The sequence below is a fragment of the Chlamydotis macqueenii genome, chromosome 2 (assembly GCF_036417535.1).
Source record: "Chlamydotis macqueenii isolate bChlMac1 chromosome 2, bChlMac1.mat, whole genome shotgun sequence".
NCBI classification, from domain to species: domain Eukaryota; kingdom Metazoa; phylum Chordata; class Aves; order Otidiformes; family Otididae; genus Chlamydotis; species Chlamydotis macqueenii.
The window spans coordinates 158,092,806-158,109,420 of record NC_141557.1 but is presented as its reverse complement, the minus strand read 5'-3'; positions in this window follow the sequence as shown (position 1 = coordinate 158,109,420).

The window sequence follows — 16,615 nt, the reverse complement described above, 5'->3', positions numbered from 1 at the left end:
TTCTTTCTTTAAAAGGTATTGGTCCATGATACAGATAGATTTGGGCTGGATAAACCGTGGCTTCTAGTCATACTGGAAGTTCTTGGGCACATAGTTTGTATGTCTTTCTCACATAGTCATGATTTACATTTGTTTGGGATAAGGAAGAATTTTTCTTTTTATTTTTTAAGAGACTCGAAACACTGACAATGTCCTGGAATTTTGTTTTTCCCTTTTTGAGTAGCATAGTTTAATTTTTGTAGACTTCTGGCCCTTTGCCCTAGTGGTTTGAGGAAGCTATTCTTTCTATATGAGGAATTAAGATTTTCATGGAGATTTTCTATCAAACATCTAGTATGTGGTTGCCAATGACCCTGAACCATAGAGAAATCCTGTGTTCAGATGGTTATTAACTATCTTATAGTGCTATTCAGAATACAGGCTGTGAATAGCATGATTTTAAAGTGACACATGAGAGGAAGAAGGAACAAAAAGCAGTTACCCTCCTCATAACTCTGAAACCTAAGAACTACTAGGTGGATCAAAATGTTCTTGGTAGAGTCTGAATGGTTCCTAGGTTCCTTTAACTTATGCCAGAGAGAGTAGCTCTATTTGTGGAAGTTACAGGACTGCAACATGTAACATGTCCTTTTCATTCTTACATTTGTCCTAGAAAGCTTGATAGAAGATTGGATTGATTCAAGCACTGGAACAGGCTGCCCAGGGAAGTGGTGGAGTCACCACCCCTGGAGGTGTTAAAAAAATGTGTAGACCTGGCACTTTGGGACATGGTTTAGTAGGCATGGTGGTGTTGGGTTGATGGCTGGACTTGATGATCTTAGAAGTCTTTTCCAACCATAATGATTCTATGAAAATGGAAAGGAAACAGAGGCCTTGGCGAAAGAGCGTATTAAACCTGTTTTTGTCTTTATCAAAGTAATTATTTAGGCCAATGTGAGTCACAGTGACCTCTGTGAGTCTCAGTTCCAAGACATTCCTAGCTGCAAATATACACATACTACTGATGGTAATGGGAAAGGACCTTCCACCCACACTAATGTGGAATGAACTCCAGTTTTATTCAGAGAGGACTCCCAAGGATAAATTTGCAATTGAATACCTGCCAGTCTTGGAGAGTATCAACTAAAAACCCAGAAACAAATAAAAGAGTGAGAATTTTGCCAGCAAATTTGCTGGAGTCTTTATTTCATCTACCTACACTATCGCTATGCTATGAGTTGCATGAAAATCTTAGCTCTAACTCCCTCATTACTCCTCCAATTTAAATGTTTTGAAAGATCCAGTTCATCAACCCAAAATGCAATCAGCTCAGCCAGCTAAATGAACACAACAGAGAAATCTATACTGGTTGCCATGCAAGGAAGAAACACTGAGATTGATTCATTAGACTCTGTCTTTCTTTTGCTAACCTGCTCAATCAGAAAGAACATCCTGTTGAAAATTTAAAGGACTTCCTGATAACTTAATAAAAATATGGAAGCAGTTGTTCCCTGTCAGCAGATTTAACATTGTAGTTTTCCATTTGCTATAAGTTTCCTGGGTATAAATCTCCTGTTCAGGTTCCTCTGATGTTGGAAGCAGAGGGTCTTGAAACACAAAGTCATATGTAACTGGTCAGCAATAATTTGTATGAATGTCTTCTCTCAAGGTGGAAAAAAAAAAAAGGAAAAAAAAGCAACAGCAAACAAACCAACTAAATTAATTCTGCTGCATATATTTAGCATGAATGGGCAACAAAGGCACAGCCTGAGGGTACTATGCATGATAATCTATCATGACCAAGATAATTTATACCCAGATTTCCTGCACTGCAGGAGGTGAGAGTAGAGAGAAGAATCTCAAGTCAACAAAGGACTTTTGCTGTTCCTGGTACCTTTAGTAAAAGTCTGAGTATTTATGTACAGACTTCTATCTGGAGCGGGTCATTTACCTAACTGTGTATCCTCAAACAGTTCTCCTGAGTTAATGAGGTGTTAATGAATTATAAGTACGGGGCGGGGGAGGGGGGGGGGCGTGCGCTTTTTGGATTCAAGTTCTCCATTAATAAAACACTCTGGTCCAGATAAATGGGCACTCTAAATTGAAGATGCAGTTACTGTTTTGGATCATCAGGCCCATGTCCTTACAGTTCAGAAAATAAATAAATAAATAGCTAGATAAATATTTCCAGAAGGTTTTTTTTTGGTAAAGGATTAGAACTATTTCTTTTAATGCATGAGCTGGTTCTTGAGAGTTCCAGTGATTCAACTAAGAGCTTCTCCTGTAGTGCATCACTTCAGGGGTTTTCTGCGACTCGGTGCAAGTAGTAGTGCAGTTCCTGTGAGTTACATGTTCTTGTAGCACTGTATGCCAGCTCTCTTATTTGTTTGTCAGCACTCCTGGACTGTGTAAACAGTATCGTTTGCTTAACTGCACTTGTCAAACTTCAGATGCCTGAGTCACGGACTGTCTGACAATGTAGCACTGACAGTAGTTGACAATTTTACTTTCTTTAGACTCCCTATAAGTAGCATTTTGAATTTTCCTGCTGATATAGATAATGGGTTTTATTCTGTTTTTGTTTTTAAATTATTGTAATGTAATTCATGATCTTTGTATGATAAGTCATTTGGAGGCTTCCTTCTACAAGTGTTACCTATTCAGCACAGTTAGTATGAGATTTAGCTGAAGATCAAGGTGCTTTCATGTAGGATTCTTATACAGGGGTCTATATATGAGTGAGATGTCTAAATTCCCATTACAGCATGTAAAGATCTGGTTTGTCGATTAACTAGGAGGGACTTGAATTTTTTTTTGTTTTTTTTTTCATTGGCATTTAATACCATTTGAGGTATCACAGTGCATCCAAGGCATTCATTTAGCTGCCAGATATGAATAGATCTTCTGAGAGATTTGCAGCCAGGAGTGATACCCTATCCTTATGAACCCTGATCAAGCCTTGATATTTAATACAGGGCAGAATTAATTTCTATGTACTGTTCAGACTCTCTCAGGTAGATATCTACACTTAAGGATCCTTAACTGGAACTGAACTCCATCCTAGCTCTACAGTAAAAGCAACAACAACAACAACAAAAAAGCTGCGTCTTTAATTAAGGTGGAATCAGGTTCTGTGTTTCCTTGAAAAGAAGACAAGTTTTCTTACATAATCCTGTACTTGTAACGTGCAAGTGCTTTACAACCACACATGGGAAGGATTTTTAGATGTCTGTTGTGCTGGAGCAGCTGAGTTGAAGAGTTCTCTAAAAACAGAGTTATGTTGAAGATAGTAGTATTAGCTTTACATTATTATAAGGGTTCACTTATCTAGACCTTCTAGACCCCATGTCCACCAAATACTCTTTGTACATATCTATAGCAGTGAATGGGGAAATTGAAATCTTTGACTTGTCTCCAGGATATGTGTTGTTTACCTGTGAGTCAATGCTTTCCAAAAAGATTGTCTGAAGTAAGAACCTGTTTGGTAAACATTTGTTCCTTTCCCAAAGTACTTGAATCCATTTTTAAGTTGAAGGTGAGCTTTTTTTTTTCAAAGCTGCAAAAGTAAAACTATTACTTTAAACATCATAAAGCATCTGGTTAAGCACAAGTCACTCATCATTAAGATTTGGTAGCATTTCGCATGTGTGTATCATCTGAAAAACAAAATTGGAATTGAAAAAAAACCAAAATAAGCAAACAAACAACAACAAAAAAAAAGAGGATGGAAAACTGAGGTGTAGGTTTCAGCAATTTAAGTCTCATTCATCTTCAAACAGACTTAATGTGCTGTATTACAATCCAGACAAATTACATTCAGATCTGCCATGAAAACAAATTCAGGTGCACAATGGGCTTAATTATGCTTTAGAAAATAGGAGCATCACCAACAGCAGAAGAGGGCACTAGAAACTAGCTGCTGAATTTTATGAATCTCTTTCTTTTGCAATCACTTTAACATTTATAATATGTATTAAAAAAAATAAATATGCACATTCATTGTCTCACAAACCACTTGCCCTTCCACCCTTTCTCAAGGTCTTAGAGGATATACTGTGATGCGCATCCTATCTTCAGCCTTTACTTTTCGTGACTGTTATTATTTAGTTGCTGTAATGTTGCATAAGAGATGGCCATTTCAGCAGGCCCAGCAGGGGTAATTGGACCCTACAGTGGTTTCCTTTTAAGAAATTGTGATAGTATGCTTTCAGTGATGCAGAAACAAAGTATTACCTTCCAAAGAAAATAATATCTATTAATTCTTTAAAGGAACAAAAGTATCTGGAGCAAAGAGCAAAACTAAAAAAAGGGCTGAAAGTTGGGCCATTACTTGCACCTTAGTGGAACTTTCCTTCAAAGAACCTGGAAAGTTCTCTAGAAGAAAGAATGATCATCTGCTCTCAGCATCAGCATCTCCTTGTCTTTCCTATGGTAGCTACAACAACTTTTTTACCTCTTATATTCAACTAGAACTCCTCTTATTTTTCCAGATCCTAAGAGATTTCAGGTTTCCTTTGATTGCAGGTGTGATCTTAGGAAAAGAAAACTTTTCAAGACAAGGGGCATCTAGAAAGCAGTGGTTATCCTAGCTGATTTAGAGATAAGACTGTGCAGAACTTCTGGTCATTATTTCATTTTCTTTGGGTTCACTCATTTTTGTCCTTCTTTGGTTCATCACCATTCAAACACAACAACAAGTAACTATTCTTAGAACCTCAGTAGGATGTCTAACCTGAAAAGCTTGTCCGTGCAATATATTTTCTTTTTTTTTTTTCCCTTTACTAGTTTAATGTCCTAATATTCTGTTCCTTCCTTTGAGAAGCCATAGAATTTTCCATAGGCCAATAGGTTTCATAGTCAGAGATACTTTCTTAGTATTTTTTTAATCTATCAGCCAAAGTAAGGAACACCCACCCACCCAAGAAGGCAACACATAAGCTAAATTTAATCTTTTAGACTTTTTTACCTAGTTTAAATTTTCAATTATTAAATTTCAAACTATTATGCTTTTCTTTTGAAGAGACATACAGAAGTCTTTCCCCTCCCAAGTGTCCTGAAATGTAATAAGAAAGGGAAGGAAATATGCTTTAAAAATTCATATTGAGGGGTTATAGTGGATGACATTGCAATTAGAGGTTAAGAAAATGCTAAAGGCATGTTGTCCTTTTAATGGAGGTTCCAATTCAGAACTTTTTTTCTCCCCAGGTAGAAGCAGGCATACAGGGACTCTGAAATGGATGCATGCAGGATCTGCTAAATGTGTTTCTAATTGTCTGAGTTTAATAATTGATAATATAGACATAGCTTGTGAATTTTTCTTTCACATAAAAGATAATTGTGCCTGAGTATAGCATAGTCTGAAATTAAATGTGTTAAGTGCTCCAGGGACTAGCACATACGTGCTCTGAAAGATCATTCCTCTTGATCAGTGTAAGTTAGAACGCGTAACAACTTTTATTTTTTTGGATTGTAGTGGCATTCAAAGTGCTAAAGGAGGGCTCATGAGCCGTGGTGGCAGGTGCTTTCTATTCTCTTCCCCATAAGGAGGCAGTAAAAGCTGTTGCCTCCCTTCATTCTTCTATTCTTTTCTCTCTATCTGAAAGCTCAAAACAGGACCTCTGGCCTTCCAGACTGCTCCTTCTGAGGTGATTTGTCTTTCTTTTGTGCAGACATCACTTTCATCCTCTTTCTTTCAGTCTCCTGCACCTCAGGGGAGCAAAGAAGATGCAGAAAAAACTACTTCAAGTGTCTCCTATTTTCTACTCGAATACTATTCTGAGGAAGAGGAAGGCTTTTTCAAGGACAGGTAGGAGCAAAGTGCATAGGGCATATGAGGGATTTCTTAGGAGAATATAAGATCCTAAAAATGTGGAGGAAACAGAAGTTATGAAAAGACAGCAAGGGAGATAAGGTGAAAGCTGATTGTTGGGGGAATCTTCCAGGAAACAAAGAAGTCAGAGTGTGTCAGAAGGAAAAAAAGATAAATTTATGCTGAAATATAATGGATGAGTAATATGAGAAATTGAGCAAGACAGAGAGAAGGAAAAGAAGCAGAGAGAAAAGAGGTCATGTAAGATTTTTAGTCTGTGTTTTTAACACACATATAATCATGGCAACGAATGTGTCAGAATCTCCACGTATTTATAGAAAAGGAGATGAACCTCATGGGTCAGAAAAGTAGGAAGGGTCTAGAAAACAGAAGAAAAGGGCTGTGGGATACAACAAAAATATGCTTGTTTTTTTTTTTTTTTTCTAGATTTCCAGAAGAAGGCATAAGTGTGCAAAATAAATGGTAAACAGGCAGCAATAATTTTAGTAACAAGGACCTGTGTTTACAGAAATTAATGTTAGGCCAGAATAAAAGCCCATCAAAATCTAGAGGAGTATTGGCTTCAAAGGGCTTTGAATTAGATTTCAGTGGACTCCATCTTCTTTTGTGATGCCTGACAGTTCTGCAAGGTTTGGTACTGCAGTGATAAAAATAAGTAGCAGTTTTTCTCCTGCTCTATCGTTCCTGTGTGTCAAAGAATGGTATCTTTGTCTAAAGTGCTGGCAGGCATTTATTATTGGGTAGCATGTTTGTTTAGCAAACAAAGCCTACCCCAATCTTACGAAGCTCTTGCTATCACTGAGACAGAAAAAAAAAGGTACTTTCACAACGTTGGCTGCAGTGAAGTGCCCACAGTTAATTTGGAGTATTCCTTCTGCCTACAATGCCTCACTGCAGCGGGCTTTGGTGCTGGGATGAAAAGGCCAACCGCTGTCACAAACACTCCTGATTGTTTTCCATGGTGCTTCCTAAGCACAAAGACAACTTTGCAGGACCACATTTCCCTGCATTCCCTGCATTGCTTTGTTTTCTTCTGCAAGGTGAGCAATATGACATCACCTTCTAGAAGGCAAAGTGGAGCTCTTTTCTCCTAGATCCCTTCTGCAAGGTTTTGCTAGACTGTGCTCTTCAATCATCAACTAGACAGGCAATGAAGGTCCAGGAGACGGACTGGGTTCTTCTGGTTTTGTTTTGTTTTGTAATGATGCTCTCATATACTAGCCTAAGCAGCTCAAATAATACTCTGCTGGCAAAATTTCTGTGGCTTTCTCAAATGTGCCTACACTGAATGCTTTTATGTGTTTGAAATCACAAGCTTTCATGTCTCATTCTAAGGCACAGCAGTCTCTAATGTGTGTGGTCAGGTGCCTGCAATTGCTTTCTTTCAGTATAGAGAATCAGCACTCCAGAAAATTAGACATGAATCCTACATACAGGAATAACTTTGGATGAAAATGACTCCTCTGTTGCACTTCTGAACTAAAACTGGCTTAATGTAGAGATTTCTCTGCGGCCCCTCTCTCACTCCTCCCACCCTCCAAGGGAACAGGGAGAGAGAATATGAGAAAAAAGGCTCGAGTTTTGAGATAAGGACAGGGAGAAATCCTTGAAGTTACCATTATGGGCAAAACAGACTCCACTTGGGGAAAACTATTTGTTTATTATTAAAACCAAAGCCTTAACCTTTATTTATGCTCATCTATGTAGTCTCCAATTAATAGACCTCTGGATCAGCACACGCATTATTAACATATGCTAAAGAAATTACAACGACGAATCCTTTTTGTTGTGTTTGTGTACCCAGGTCGGGGGGGGGTGTTACAGTGGCAGCCTCTGCGAGAAACTCCTAGAAGTTTCCCCCTTGTCTAGTGGACCTGGCCAACTTCAGGGCAGACCTGCCACTGGCCAGGGCCAAGCCCTGATGATGATAACGTCTCTGTGATAAAGTATTTAAGAAGAGGAAAAGAATATAGAGGCATGAGCAGGAAGGGGGAGGTGCAGACTGGGAAGGGAAGGTGCGGGAAGGGAAGATGAGACATGTCAGTCTGGGTCCAATTTTGAGGAACTGCTTGTGAGAGGAGCAGTTGCAAACGCCAAGGTCAGTGAAGAAGGAGGGGGAGGAGTAATGTGGCTCCTGGCCAAGATTCCCCTGCAGCCCATGGTGCAGCCCATGGTGGAGCAGGTTGTCCCCCTGCAGCCCATGGAGGTCCACGGAGGAGCAGAGATCTACCTGCAGCCTGTGGAGGACCCCACGCTGGGGCAGGTGGATGCCTGAAGGAGGCTGTGGCTCGTGGAGGGCCCGTGCTGGGGCTGTTAATAACAGCTAGTCCACTCACTACTATCATCTTTCCTGTGTGACATGAGCACATTCACTCTGGAATCAGAAAAAATACTTAGTCCCTTCCTTTCTCATAAGTATTATGGTCTCAATAGACTGTTCTGATAGTTAGATCAAAAAGATCTTTAGATCGTTGTCTAAGAAATTATTCTGCTTTTTTTTTTAGATAGTAACATTTTTTTCCATTCTCAAACTACTCTCAAAGGTTGACAGTCTTCCGAAGTTCAGCACAGACAATTGCTGCTTTAATCCGATGTCATAGACTTTATAAATAATTACCTTATATTTTCAAATAAGAAGTCACTTTGAACAAGGGACTTCATACTTTCATTTTTTAAAAATTAACATGATCTATTATGAAAATGTATGAATAAAAGAGATCAAAATATCTCTTGTGAATTTATATTTCTCAAGTGTTTCTTGAACATGGATTCTAAGAGCAACATTCCTTCTATATAATTCATTAGTTGTATATGATTGGAATTGAGAAAAACAGTGTCATTTTAGCTTGTGAAAGGATTAACACGAACAGGTCAATGTGAAGTAATTATGGAAAAAGACAAATAGTCCTTCCTTTTATCAGAGGATGAAACTTCTGTAGAAATACCAAAGTCTTTAAGTCATTTTCCAGCAAAACTTCTATTGAAATATTCTGTGCAGTTGTGTCAGGAATTATGGGACTTAAGTTATAATTATGGGACTTAAGTAAGTATGAAAATCAAGTTTGCTCTTTAGTTATAACAGTGGAGTAGCTGTGTATTAGAGCTGTGCCTGTGTGCACATCCAGTGCACTTAAGGTCTTAACCAATGGCATGGTCCAAGAGGTTCCTGGCCAGGCACCTGCATAGACAGGATAATGAACTACATTGAGACAATATAAAAAGTTGAAACTAGGTCATTGAACAAGTCTTCATCATTAAATATTGGCCTAATTATGACAGGAGCTGTTTAGATGGAAATTTCAAACTGTTCTATAAATTCCACCTGAGTCAACTCCTGCTGCACCAGGTCCAGTTTACATGTCTAGGTGGGCTGAGTAAGCTCCCGGGTGAAGAATCCTAAAGATTTGCATAGGTCATTCCCACTGCAGGAGTGTTAAGCATAGATAATACAGTTGTAAATAAACAATAGAAATAGACAATAGAAATGTTTTCTTGCAAAACTGGTCATGTAGGACAGTCTCTCATATGTAGTTAAGACATTCGCAACATGTTTTGCACGTATTTTAGGTGTATCAACGGCCGAGAATTAAGTATGTGCTGGAGTGGTCATGGTGTTCTGGACATCTGGATTTTAAAAACTGTGCAGAGCAGTGGTTTGGGACATCTTTCTAGATCCAAGTGAAGACACTGATGCAAGGACCCTTGTGATAGAGAGTCCCATCACCATCAGACAGCAACTGACCATTCTGTTTGGGAAAATTAACTTCTCATCTGGCATTACCATCTGCCAGAATCCCAATAAATTTGTCTCTTTGTTTCTTTTAACAGTCTGTGTGTCTGTGTAACACAGTTCTGATCATTCATCTGCAAGTAAAACAAACAAACAAAAGATAATCAGGCTAGAGTAGGTGTTGTGACAAGTGATTGTACACAGGGAATGAAAAATATACCTCATGAGGGTGTAGTAAAAGGACTTGGCTTATTTAGCATAATAAAACAAAGACTGTCAAGGAATATAATTGTGATCTATAAATATGCCAGAGGAGTAAACATTAATGAGAGACAAGTACTATTAAAGGACAATGTCTTTACATAGCTATTGTAAAGTTGCTATGAATACACAGATACTGAAAGCTAGAAGTTGATTCCCATTAAAGAAATGAGATTTTAAAAAATATTCTAGTAAGAGTAATATGGATAAAAAAGATACAGTTTTGTGCTGAAGCTATCAGATTTATGAAACTAATCATGATGCATGCCTGGGACAGCAAAGCCCTGGACTTAGTGGCCCAGAAAGTCCTTTCCCTTCCAATATTCCACGTTTCTCTTTCGAAATGTTAGAGAATGACAGTCTTTTATCTGCTAGACTGTCTGTTCCCCTACCAGATTAAGGAGTGTAGTTAAGACTACCACCACTACTGTAGCTTGTGATTTCCAGCCTAAAACATAGACCCATAGGGTTTTCACAATTTGAATATCTGTTTTGAGGCACCTTGCTGAGCCAGCCGTAGTGCTGTCTAGTACAGCGGTGGCTCCTGCTTTTCTGTACTGAGCAAAATAGTGTGCATTCAGTATCTTTTGAATGTTGAAGAGGACCATATTTTGGGTTGAATCCAGCCCTGCAACCAGAGCCTGCATAGCATTGACTGACAACATTATATGTTTCAAAGTGTCAATAAGCAAAGAAATCACTGATTTCTGGTGGAAGGTGCTACTCTCGCTCTTTCTGGTGACCCTAATTAAAGATGTATTCAATGAATCTAAAAACTCTATCAAATTGCTTATAGGGTTCACTATGCTCCAGCTGCATCTGATAACCTGTCTTCTGGACAGGACTAAGACTCCACTAAGCTGCCCTGTTCTGTGCTGCAAGGCACTGATGGTGCGATTCGTATGAGTACAGTGAACTGTCTGTGAGATGGAGAAAGCAAGATAAGGATCTACAGGTCCTGTCCAGATGCTTCAATAATACCCCTTTGTCCTGGTTTAGGCTGGGATCAAGCTAATTTTCTTTCTAGTAGCTGCTGTGATTTGGATTTGATATGTGAAGAGTGTTGATAATACGCTGATGTTCTTAGTTTTTGCTAAAGAGACCAAGGACTTTTCTCAGCTTCCCAAGTTTTGCCAATGTGCAGGTGCAAGAAGCTGGGAGGGGTATAGCCGGTACTGTTGACCCAAACTGGCGGAAGGAAGTATTCCATGCCATGAACGTCATGCTCAGCATATAAATGGGGACTGGCTGGTAAGCTGTCTGGCTTTTCTCTTGCTGTTTGGAATCATTCTGGGATTGTTTTCAGTTTTTCTTTCCACGATCGCTGCTCAGGACAGGCTGTATCAGTCATTGGGTCATTGGGTGGTGAGAAATTATGCATGGTTTGTTTTGTATATTTTATTATTCCTATTATTATTATTATTATTATTATTATTATTATTATTATTATTATTATTATTATTATTTCTTCCTTCGCTATCCTAGTAAACTGTCTTTATCTCAACCCACGAATTTTCTTTTCTTCCTGATTCTCTCTGCCATCCTCTGGGGAGAGGGATGGGGAGCGAGTGGCTGTGATTGGTGATTGTGGTTAAATCACTACATCCTCTTTGGTTAGATTCATTCCTAACCACATCTGTGAAGTGGGTTATATCTGCAAGGTGGATTTCTCTGAGGCTGAATCTCTTGCTTTCCTCTGGCTCTGTTACAACACTCTTCAAAGTCATAAAACTGAATTTCTGATTTTTGGCACCAAGACAAGACCCCTAGGCAGAAGAAAAAAAATTATAGATGAAATAAACCAGTAGCAGAAAACAGTCACAAGTCATGTGCAAACAACTCTCTCTTTTTCAGAGATGGTCCTTAATAATAGTATCTTTCTGGATTCACTCAGATTTCAGCAGGCACTGATTGGCAGCACAGGAGTCTTATTAAAAGCAATAGCTAGCTTTTTGCTCATTTCACTGAACACTCTTCACTTCAATGATTTTCAGTTCAGTCCAATTAGTCAGTGCAATTTTGTTTGTTCAATGCAAATCACTGGGTTTTAATTGAGTCCAATTAGGCAGAAATCTATAAAAGTCAATTCAAACTAATTATCTTCTATACAAATCAATAGGATTCAATTAAAATCAATAAGAGTCTTATTCACTCTAATGACTGACCTGTTCCCCCTCTTCAGTTGTTATAGAAGGAGTCCGCACATTGTTCGATGTGATGTCTCTTGGTAAGTATCTCTCCTTTAGTGAAGGAATATTAATCATTAGAAAAAGTAGGGAGAAAAAGATATGTAACAGGGTTATCCTTTTCCCATAAATGACTTTTATGCAGTGTATTTTCTGCAGTGAAATCCCCTTTTTCAGATTATGCAGGTGGTTGAATATGTGTGCAAACGTAGGCATACCTACATGAAAACTGAGCTCAGTCACAGCAATTAAAAACTGATGAATGTATTTACTCTAATTTAGATTGTTTATTTTTACCCTCAAAATTTTTCCTGATTTTTAAAACGTAATTGTACTGTGAAAAATTGACCTGAAATTTGTTGTTAGCAATGTGTTTAACTGCTTAGCTTTAACTGCCTTTTGCTGGTCTTAATCTATAGAATAAGAAGTCTTCCAGTAAAGACCTTATTACATGCTTTTATAATGTGTACTACAAAGAAAACCTCACTATATGTAGGGGAGGGTATATACTATGGTAATCAAAAAATCAGAGAATCTTTGAGGTTGTGTAATGATCTTGGCTAGGATGGAGTTAATATTCTTCATAGCAGTTCATATGGTGCTGTATTTTGTATTTGTGACCAAAACAATACTGGAAACACACTAATGTTCTAGCTTCTGCTGAAAGGTGGTTGCGTAGCTCTGTTTTTCACTCTGCCCCCTCAGTGAATAGACTGGGAGTGTGCAATAGGTTGGGTGGGGACACAGCTGGGACAGTTGACCTCAACTGGTGAAAAGGACGTCCCATACCAGATGATACTCTGCTCAGCAATAAAAGCTGGGGGGAGTGTGGTGGGTTTGTGTAGTGGGGGAGGTTACAATGGCAGCTTCTCTGAGAAGCTACTAGAAGTTTCCCCTTTGTCCAGTGGACCTGGCCAGCTCCAGGGAGGACACGCCCCTGGTCAGGGCCGAGCCAATTGGTGAAAATGATAACACCTTTGTGATAACATATTTAAGAAAGGGAAAATAAAACAGAAACACCAGCAGAAAGGAGGAGGCATGGGCCTCGCCCTCTGGCCTCCTGTCTGGACCCTCTCTGTGCCCGGCCCAGCCTGGTCCAGCCCAGCTCAGAGAAGAGAGGATATGTGAGAGAATATGAGAGGCCTGGGTCCAATTGTGAGGAATTTCTTGTGAGAGGAATGGCTGTAGATGCCAAGGTCAGTGAAGAAGGACAGAGAGGACTAATGACTCCTGACAAAATTCCCCTGCAGCCCATGGTGCAGCCCATGGTGAAGCAGGCTGTCCCCCTGCAGCCCATGGAGGCCCACGGAGGAACAGTTCATCACACATGGTTTTTGACACTCCTTCCTTCTCAGGGGAAGATGCACTGCAGCCCGTGGAAGACCCCACGCTGGGGCAGGTGGATGCCTGAAGGAGGCTGTGGCCCATGGAAGGCCTCTGCTGGGGCAGCCGTTCTGGAGGGACTGCACCCTGTGGAAAAGGTCCCCGTGCTGGAGCAGTTTGTGAAGGACTGTAGCTTGTGGGAGGAAACCCACCTCACTGAAGCAGGGGAGGAATGTGTGGAGTTCTTCCCCTGAGGAGGAAAGAGAGGCAGAAACCATGTGTGATGAACTGACCGCAACCCCCATTCTCTGTCCTTCCTGTGCTGCTCCATGGAGGAGGTGTAGATAGTTCAGAATTGAAGTTAAGCCCAGGAAGAGGAAAGAGGTGGGAGGAACATGTTTTTAAGTTCTATTTTTCTCTCTCATTATCCGAGTTCAGGAAGGTAAAGGTGGATAGAATAATGAGAAATGAAGAAGAAAAGCTGATAGACTACTTAACAATGAGAATTTAGAACAGCTGGACAACAAGCAATACCCTAACTCCCATGGCAGAAGTTGAATTTCCTTCCAAAACAGCCATATCAATATTCCTTAAAAATGAGAAGATAACAGGATAAATCATTTCTGGATTACAAAGCAACTAATTATTAAGAAATCATACCCTGTCTCTGCTAAGAAACCAAATTCAGCCTGTTCAGTATTTTAAACTATAACATGTAGGTCTCATATGGTAGAATAGATCTTCGCTTGACTGTTTTTCATGTAAATATAAGACTGTTTTGTAATGTATTATTTTTATTTGTGAGTTAGATGTCATTATGCACTTCTCTAACAACTAGTTTAAAAATAAAATTTCATATAGAGAAAGACGGCATCAAACTGAGGTAGCTGTCAAACAGGGAATAAAGGAACAGAGATATTACCTTGATTTCGGACTAAAAATTATGTTAATTTTTTTTTTTTTAAAACGTTGTCTAAGATTCATTGTGAAAGTCCATAACACTTGCATTTTTGAAGAAGAAATCATACTTTTTAATTGTATGAGCGACAAAGGTGTATGTTCTGGGCAGTTTTCAAAGCTTGGAAACAGGGAGAACCTGAATGTAGATTTCAATGTATACATATAGAATGGTAGATTTCTTCAGTCTGGGCAGCTTAACCCAAAGGTTGCTTTATTTCTGTTTAATTTCTATTTCTATTTAATTTACCTACAATCAACATTTAGCAAATACTAGAAATATCACTGATGTCAGTTAGATGTTTGACATTTACTAATTCAATAAGCCTTATTCATAGAGATTGAAGTTGTTCTGACATGACATAGAATTGAAATATATTCTAACTGCAGAGACCTGTAATAATACTTGACATTGTGACAAAAAAAAAAAAAAAGAAAAAAGCAAGCACAAACCCACATTTTTTAAAGCAAATGGCTGCAAGAGTGGGAAGATACAGTTTGCTGGCTCCTTAGACAACAGCAGGACAAGGACAAGTATTTAAAAATCTTCAGTTGAGCTTTAATCTTCAGTTGAGCTTTCCAGTGCAATTTGAAAAATGGAGTTGAAGATGCAGCGCTACGCTTGTGGAGTGGTTTTTGTGTGGAGTCAAAGTGTAGGAGGGGATCAAGCTACTTACATTAACACATTAAAGAAGATATTATTAAAGGTTGGACCATGACCCACATGGCTCCCAAGCTTGAAATAAATTAGGATGGTTTTTACTGAAAATGGAATCACAAGCAGAAGTGAGAAGAAAGTTTCTGCCCTAAAGCAGAACAATAAAACTACTTCCCGAATTCTACCCACCTGTACATCTCCAGTTTCAAATGAAGTACCTTGTTTTCCATTATATAAATCACTTCTTTGTACGAGACTGTTCTTGCTCATGCTGAGTAGTAGCTATTTAAATGTCTCTACTGATGTCAACAGTTTTATATGAGATTAAAATACCACCTGACTTCCTGCAGGTATCACGCTATGATCTGGGTATGTATATTTAAATATAGCATTCAAATTGTTATGATTCCAAGGCCTTTTAGGACTAAAAGGTAGAAGCTCTCTTTTTATCTTTTTTTTTTCCCTCTCTCTTCTTTTTTTTTTTTTCCCCTTCATTTCTCCTGTGAAGACATATTTATTCAGAAAGGGGAAGAACTGGTAGAGGTTTTGTTAACCTTAAATGTCTTCAATGTTCCATCTTCTCAAGTGCAGTCATGGTTTATAAGAATCTATTACCAATTTGCAATGTTTCTGTTAAAGTGGATGCTCAAAGGCACAATCCAGTGGAGCTAAACGGATGTGGAGGCAATTTTGTTCCAAAATATTTCTTGAATTGATGAGTAGACTAGGGGAAAAAAAAAAAAAAAGAAAAAAGAAAACACAAATTATATGTGACTATATAATTCAAGAATGTACATAAATTTGCAAACAAGAGCTGAAGGAAGAGCATAGCAAAATCCTTTATTGAAATACAATGAAAATTCATCAAATATATAATAAACAATTTTATACTATATTCAAAAGGTTGTAAAAAGGAGAAGGTGCCAGTTACTAAGAAAAATTCCACTTGTTTTGTTTTAGGCATGATATTATAATATTTTTTTCAGTGTCAAAATAAATGACAGGTGCAGATGAGTTGGACCGAAAAAGAATGTAACTTAGTACCTTGTATACAGAAAGGCTGTCCTATACAATACTTTCTCTGAGCATTCTCCTGGCTGCCAGTCGTTTACTGCTGAGGAACTTCCTGAGTAATAGTTGGTACTTTGCTGCTTCATCATTATGATGGATTTCTCCTCCACGACCTTGACCAGCAGTTTGTAGTCTGCGATCGAACAGGTTCCTTCAGATTCTGCAAGAAATCACTAAGAATACAGTTCTTACTCCAATTAACTCCAATTACTCCTGAGTTTTCCAAGAGCAGGCCTATCAGACAAGTGTGAGATGATCTACTGCCTTCTGCACATCCCTATAAACAGTTTTTGTCATCCTTATCTAGTGATCACTTCATGCCATTGCACAATTTCTCTACTTCTTAATAAATTTTCAATATATTCATTCTTCTTATACTCCCCAATTAATTTTCTTCAGATATTTTTCATGTTTCTAATCAGTCTTCTGTACTGTATAATACATTTTGATACCCTGTATTTCCCTTTTCACCCTGTCTGTTTTTCTAAATTTCAATTTACTTCATTAGTGAATGAAGATTGTATTTTGAAAAAAAAGTTCTCATTACTGGAGATGTTATAGTGAAATGTATACAAAAGCTGCCCAGGACCTTCTGACCATTTGAATAACCCATAAAGAGT